The sequence below is a fragment of the Mytilus californianus genome, unplaced genomic scaffold (assembly GCF_021869535.1).
Source record: "Mytilus californianus isolate M0D057914Y unplaced genomic scaffold, xbMytCali1.0.p SCAF_13, whole genome shotgun sequence".
Taxonomy (NCBI): domain Eukaryota; kingdom Metazoa; phylum Mollusca; class Bivalvia; order Mytilida; family Mytilidae; genus Mytilus; species Mytilus californianus.
The window spans coordinates 31,109,631-31,117,741 of record NW_026262615.1 but is presented as its reverse complement, the minus strand read 5'-3'; the positions used below and the strand labels follow the sequence as shown (position 1 = coordinate 31,117,741).

The 8,111-nt window shown below is 31.2% G+C and overlaps 1 long non-coding RNA gene across 1 annotated transcript; it reads right to left on the bottom strand.

Moving 5' to 3' along the window:
- Positions 1-641: 641 nt before the first annotated feature.
- LOC127723510 (uncharacterized) lies at positions 642-6,524 on the bottom strand. The gene is made up of 4 exons (XR_007992116.1): positions 6,414-6,524; positions 3,665-3,721; positions 1,982-2,057; positions 642-1,310 (listed from the first exon to the last, which is right to left on the bottom strand). It is a non-coding gene; the product is annotated as an uncharacterized LOC127723510 (long non-coding RNA).
- Between the last annotated feature and the right edge of the window lie 1,587 nt (positions 6,525-8,111).

Genomic DNA, 8,111 nt, shown 5'->3' with positions numbered 1-8,111 from the left:
CGATATGAGGCTTATACCCTGGATTTGTACTTGAAACATGCCAAATGCCACATATGGAACATAATCTGTTTACCCTTTTAGAGCATGTGATATCCCCTAGTTGCAGCTGGTGCTCGTGTTGCTCAGTATTCAATATTCTGTGTTGTTTTTGTGTTACTGTAATTGTTTGGTAGTCTTTTGTTTATGAGCCATCGCAACTGCATTTAATACAATCATGCTTACCGATAATACAAAATAAATAGTTGTCAGTTTATTTTCGACTGATAACCTAAATGTACATTTGGTACATGTATATATCTCTTAAATTTCTTCATCAGAAGGGGTTTCCATTCCTCTTTTCTGATAGGAACATTCGTCGTGAAGTCATGTCCAAATACTCTAAAGATGACTCTGCGACAAGATCTCAAATCATGATATGATAACTCTGCAAAATAAAAAGTAATCCCTTCAAACAAAGTAAAAATAATGCGGGAGTTTGAAGTAAATAAGACATTGGTTTCAATGGAAAAAAAACTACGCTAATAAAAACCTAGACAAGACACAAAACAATAAAATGCAACTCTGAATTCAAAACCACAGAACTTAATTGGAAATCAAAATTAGATTCAAGTAATCCAGAAGGGAACACAGATTTTAATCCACCTATTATATATAACGTTTCGTCATTGACAAACACATAAATGTAGAATTCAGAGAAGGACAGAAACACATTCTTCATATGAGTAATGGAAATTTCCATTGTCATTCTTTTTTTCGATTGCGAATGTTTATGCACGTATTAATAGATATAAAACCAAAATAAGATGTTCAGGGTTTCTGGTGAATACTACTGATCCAAATCTTGTTAACAAGCCTGATCATATACGTCATAGTTTGTTCTATCGATTTGCAAACCTGAATCTGAAACGTCATATTCAGAGTATGTTTTCATATTTGTAAAGGAATGATCGTACGTATCCATATCTACTCCAGTAGAACTTGTAGCAGTATCATATGTGGGATCGTTACGATTTCGGACTCCTGCATTGCTATCGTAGGTATTTTCACCAGCTTTTGGTTTTCGTCCATCAATGTTATGTAAATGATCATAGTCTACATTTGAACTCTCTATATGAGTATCCTCTACTCGTTTGACTTTCTGCACTTGTGCATATGCATTGTTTGTTTTGATATTTTTTTCTTTTCCTTGATATACCAATCCATAACCCTGATTGACGTGTTGTTGACTGGTTGCTTCACCACTCAATGATTTCGTAAATGCTACATTTGTCGATTTCATTGAATTATTTTTTTTGAAAACTCCGACTCGCCTACAAAACAATATGGTATCCTTGTATTTTAAAAACAACATAAATTGAAACTGAACTAAAATTTATTGACAGATCACGTGACTTAGAACCTGTTTTACTTCTCCATCTTGTTTATTTGCTGTTTGAAAGATTTGTATTTGCAACTAAAGTAACATTTCTATAATTTGATTCAGGAAATCACCTTTGACTAGTGAGGACAAAGACATGATATGATCGCTTCGGTTACGTTTATTGCATATATTTGTAGTATACGATCACTTTCGCATCGTACTTGAAAATTGAAAAATTGGTACTACTTATGTTATTTCTACCACATGGTCGATGCCACGGTTGGTGGACTGATAGTCGTTGAAGGTATCACCATCGTAGTAGCCAGTACTTCGGTACTGACATGAAAATATGGATTTTGTGTTATTGAAATTTGCTGTTACAAAACATTTTTGAAATTATTTGAAATGTATCTCCCTCATGCAAAGCTCTGATTCCTTGCCCGGTGTTGGTTATACTTTTTTTTTCTTTTTTAGTTTATAGCTCTTCATCCTTTAAATACACTTTGGACTTTCAATTATTTGGACCTCGACCATCACTGACATTGAAATGCGCGTCTGGTGCAGAAAAAATGTTAGCGTTTATGTTATTACATAATATATATATGTTTTTATAGATTTTACCTGAGTTTGCACAAAGTAACAGTAACACCTATCAGTAAAATGATGACCACACCAACCGATCCACCTACAATGGCTCCTGGAACAAAAATATTAGCAATACCATATTGAATATAATTACGCAGAATATATTTTGTGTTAGTTAAATAGATTTGAGAGCAAGTTTTGGATATACATGTAATACAAATGAGTGTTTGGGTCCTCAAAGCTATTCAACTTTATCCTTGTTTAGCTTTCTAACTATTATGATCTGAGCGTCACTGATGAGTCTTACGTAAACGAAACGCGCGTCTGGCGTATCAAATTATGAGCCTGGTATCTTTGAAAACTAATTAAATGAAAACTGTCTTTAAGCTTTAATACCAACAAACTTGTTTAAAGATCGAAAATCGAATCTGTAGAGCAAACAAGTTTCACCAAGAGCCTTTGAGTGTATGATTGCAATCTCAATTGACACGATTAACAAGAAAATCTACCAATACGGGGATTGGCGTCCACAAACAGTTTTCATCCGAGTATTGTTGTATGTGCAGATCCCAAGTCAGGAGCATGTTATTCAGTAGTTGTCGTTTGTTACATTATAGCTACTTGTTTCTCGTTTGTTGATTTATAACTAAATCAGGTCGTTTATTTTTCCTGTTTGATTTGTTTTTACTTTTCTATTATAGATCGCTTTACGGTATTGGGTTTGAACAGTGTCAATTACCGTAAAGTGACCTACAGTTGTTATTTTGTTTGAGACCAGGCTGTCAGTTTGAATGGTTATTTTGGTACCTTTAACTGTTAAGCGATATGTTTTTTTTTACTGATGGACGCAGTACGGTAAACACTGTTACTTTTCTTTTTAGCCACTTTTTTTGCCATTACAATATATTTGTCGCCACTTTCTTCTTTTTATCGCCAACTATCATAATCATTGTTTTACTAATATTTTCATTCTTTCTCACAATATAAAAAAAACTCAATCTATGTTGTAAGAAATAAACATTAAATAATAATTTAAAAAAAAAAATTTATTAAAAGATACTGTACAATTTTAATATTGGTAATGAAATACAAATTTTGACCTCTGGAATTACGGGGTTCACCTTCAATAGGTTAATTAGATTCTACCCGAAGAAATGAAAACTAAAATCAGATTGTTTTCTTATTATTTCTTATTTTTCCTTATACTAACTCTTTCTTTTTCGAGCACCATAAAAAAGATTATATTGAGACGTAAAACGACAAAGTGAACGAATACAGTTTAGTAACGGGGCTTTTTCTACTTTAGAATATAGCTTCTGTTCCAAAAAAATTGTTAAAAGTAAAAGTCGAGACCTAAAACTATGCTTTAAACACGTGCGTTGCTTAAACGATTGTGAAGTACACACTTCAAAACAATAATAGTTCGCGAAGTTGAAAAATAAACGTGTACAAAACAATAAAGATGACATGTGACGACATTACACAACCCAATTACTTTGAAAATACAATCATCATCATTATTAATTTGTTTATTTTTGCCGATAACTACATGTATACACTGCAATCATCTGAATCAGATCCATAATGCGTAATTGCTCTCTAATAGATCTCATGTACGCATACTCACAAATGATTTTACACTGGGATTTATAATCTGTTAGTTTTAAAAACATTCTGCTGATAATATAAAACTGAGTTAACTTATAACATGTCATTTACCATAATTTAAATCTGTTGCTGCATCTGTGCGGTATGTGTTTTCAGCTGTAGTGGAATCTGAATGAAATAACGATACATATAATATAACAGATAATGTTTTTCTTTTTTTAATTTATTAAGGTTAAATTGTATGATAAATTTGACATGTCGATACAAATAAAGTTTTTATTTCTGTAGAATTTGTTCTGCGAATTGCTCAAGTTTGTACTGGTTTTTACTATGCTGTGTGATCTTTTGTATGAAGTAAATTACAAAAAAATAAATTAGAGTGTAGGATAACACGATTTTTTAATGTCAGTAACTGCGAGGGTTTAATATGATTAATGATAATTTTAATTGCATTTACACATCCGTGAGTTTCAAAAGTTTGGATTGCACGTTCCTGGTGAACTTTTCTAAATAAACAGCGCTTTAAACGCAAGGAATGTATACATCTCTAAGTTCCATATAACTGGTATTAATTTGTTCGTCCCACGCTTAATATCAATGCTATTTATCTTAGGTAATTGATGTTTGATTAGATATTTTGAGCAATGCATACGTTTATATATTTTATCTGATAGAATTTAGCGGAACATTTATTGATTATTTTCGGAAATATTTCAACAATTGGTACGGTTCCACAGATTTGTATTTATTGCATATCCGTCCTTATTACACTTTGTATACAAAGCCGTGTTCTATTAGCCCAAAATATGTTTGACACATGCGCCCAAATTTACTGTTTTTATTCTCGTTATTTTAATGTTATTATAATTAAAATACATTATAATAGCTAACATAAACTCTTTCTAGATATTGTTTATAAAAAAATATATTTCCCTGTTTTTAGTTTTTAAACTTTTTAAATATGAAAATTTAATGTACAGAATGCACTGGAAGAAATCGAGAACAGCCAAAAAATGCTAAGGTATTGTCGCACGCTTCGACCTTTAAAAATACTGTATTTGTTCTATTACAATCGAAATAATTCATTCATGTCATGTCATGAGCTATGCTCATTTTAACATGATTCGCATTACATTTGATCATTCTTTAAACCTCGCTAACGAGTAGTGTAAAATATCGAAAAATATAATACCTATCCATGTTAAAATGAGCATAGAGCATGACATAAAGGAATTATTTCTTATTTGAGAAATTAGACTGTAGGGTATCAGATATATCATTTAAAATATTCTAATTTCTCTACAGGTAAACCGATTGTTATCGCTGTCTTAAATCACGAGTCTTGATTTATTTAATGCCAAAATTGCTTATTTTATATATTATGTTATTAATTAAATGATTAGCGATAATTTTCTGAAAAAAAAAGACACAAAATGAAATACTATATATGTTAATAAAGACAACAGTAGTATACCGCTGTTCGAAACTCATAAATCGATAGAGATAAAAACAAATCCGGGTTTGTGCATACTTATTTTTGTGCAGTTAAATTTACGGGACAGGAGACATTTGTTGCTAAAAATCATGTTTAACCCTGTTGCATTCTTAATGTGCCTTGTGGCACCGTTAATGTCCACCATTAGAGATTAATCACGCAATGTTTTCGTCAATTAACTCTTTTTAAATCCTAACGAACGATATAAAAATAAATTTTACTATAATTTGGATCTGTTGCTACATGTGTGTGGTATGTGTTTCCACCTGTTTTTGAATCTGAAGGAAATAGCGAATGTATATCAAAATAAGAATATATGAGTTATTTCATACAAAAATTTTTTTTGTATTTTTCACAAAATCTATAATAGTTACGAATATAACATTTCCTTTTAAACTATTATTTCATGTATATTGTTAAGTACAAAACAGATCAACATATAATTGTTGCGATTTCTCATTCAATATGTGTTAGTTGTATACTAGATCTGACAATACTTCGAGTTGACCTTAAATTATGTCAGTGTTTCTAGTCCTGGGCATTGTTAAAGTGCATTAAGATGATTTTGATGAAACCGTATATGCAATTTAAGTGTATAAAGACATGATTTTATATCAATTTCAGTAACTGGATACATTTGTTATACTGTTTGAAATGATTAATGATAATATTAATTGTATTTACACATCTGTCATGTCTGTGGCTTTCAAATGTTGGTTTTGCATGTTCCTGATGAAGTTTTATCAAGAAAGCGATTCGAATTCAAGGAATTGCTTATACATGCACTAGCACTTGGTTGATACTTGTATTAACTTGTTAGTTTCCCGAGAGAATGATCAGCTCTGTAATCAGCATTTCGGGACTGACATCATAAATAATTTATGCCTAAAGTTCCCTGTTGATATATTGAGAATTTAATTAGAAACGAAGGTTCCATTGATAAAAATAGCTTTTACGATCATGTTCTTGTTGTTCATTTAAACGTTCATGCATAATTGCATTTCAAATTGTTGCGTTTTAGCATTGCTGATAAATACAATCCAGAAATGTGCCCAAAGTGCAAACAATGCTTTTTTTTCTCATTAACTAGTAGTTTTATACCAATTGTAACGTATTCATAGATAAATGTCCTTTTCGTGTACTAAATAGTACTGCATCTTTCGTCAGTCAACAAATCGAGATAGAAAAAAGTATAATGTCACAAAAATATTCAAATATAGCCACTACTTCAAGTGCCTGTCAAATCCAAATGATTATAATAACATGCTTAATCAGTACCCGATACAATAGGCATCAACATATAAAAAAAAGAAGAAAATTACCAAGTAAAGATACAATCATCCTATCATAGGAAAACATATTTACCATTTTTGCAAACAAACCATTCTAGTTTTGTTGAGCAATTTCGCCGATGTTTATTTAAAATCTGTTTCCTTTTATCCAAAATGTTTGCAGAGAGGCAAAATTTAGGTACAGCAGTTCTGTCACCTACAACATGATTTGATTTTGATATAAAAATAAGTTTTATATAAAAGATGAATGCTGATCTGCAATAACAAGGACAAGTATATATAAACATACCACATCTTCTTTTTTATATCTTACAAAATATATAAACACAAAGATGCATACATCAAGACTTGCTGTTTTCCACGTTTTACCAGCATAATGTCATACTTTGCCTATATACTAATATTCTATTTGTACTAGACATAAGTCCTAGACAGATTGTCCATGTTGACTTGTAACTTGTTAAGTTAAGAAGATTACAGCCCAAACTAACATATATCATTCTAACATATCCCATTATCTTGAACCTAGGACACTTAGTGTTTGGTTTTACTCCTAAGAGGGGCGAAAGATACTAGAGGGACATTTACACTCATAGATCGAACATAAACTGACAATGCCATGGCTAAAAAAGAAAAAAATACAAACAGACAAATAATATTACACAAGAAACAACATCGAAAACTAAAGACTAAGCAACACGAACCCCACCAAAACTGGGGGTGATCTTACGTGCTACGGAATGGTAACCAGATCCTGCTCCACATGTGGCACCCGTCGTGTTGCTCATTTTATTAGAAACCCGGTAAATAGTCTAATTCGAAAGGTCACATTCGTGAAAAGGGAACGGGATTGTAGTCAAGACATAAGGAACATATCCGATATCACAAATGTCCTAAATGACATGTAAATCAGAAAAACTCAAATATCAATTTTCAAGTCCGTATAATGACTGATCTAGCTGACAATTGAACCTACGCAGCGGCGAGCAATATACATGTATTGTTTTGTTTGCTTGTTTGAATTGTTTAGTCAGTTGTGTTGTATGCTTTTTAATTTAGTACATTTATATATTTAGGAGTTTAGTATCGTCCATTTACACTGAACTAGTACACATTCTTACTAAGGGGCCAGATAAGGCGCACTTCTGGGTGCGGGATTTTCTCGCTGCGTTGAAAACCAACTGGGGACCTTTGGATGTTATCTGCTCTTTGGTCGGGTTATTGTCTCTTTGACATATTCTAAATTTCCATTCTCTATTTTGCATGATTTTTCATTTATGACTAGTATATATATACACACATTTCATTACTAATAATTAAAATGAATGGTTGGAGAAACATGTAGATTATCATGTTATGATAATCGATAGTATGGGGAAATTGTCAAAAAAGTATGTAACTGATAATTATTCAGATAAATGAAAACACAAACAAATCTTATATTTAAAACTTTAAGATCTGTAATATGTTGTCAAAGAATAATGATCTTTATAATACATGTCTCAAAAAATAATAAGTAAAACTAATCGGTAAAGTAGATAAAAATGGAACCCACTTTGGCAAGTATATCAATATATATATATGTTGTGTACAAGTTATCATTTTGTACAAATTATAATTTTTACAAAACAATTGTACAAATTATAATTTGTATTTTGACTTTGTACAAATTGTAATTTGTACAAAAAGTGCTTGTACAAATTACAATTTGTACAAAATTTGACTAAAATTCACTTATAACTTGTACAATAATTAATAGTATGGATTTTGT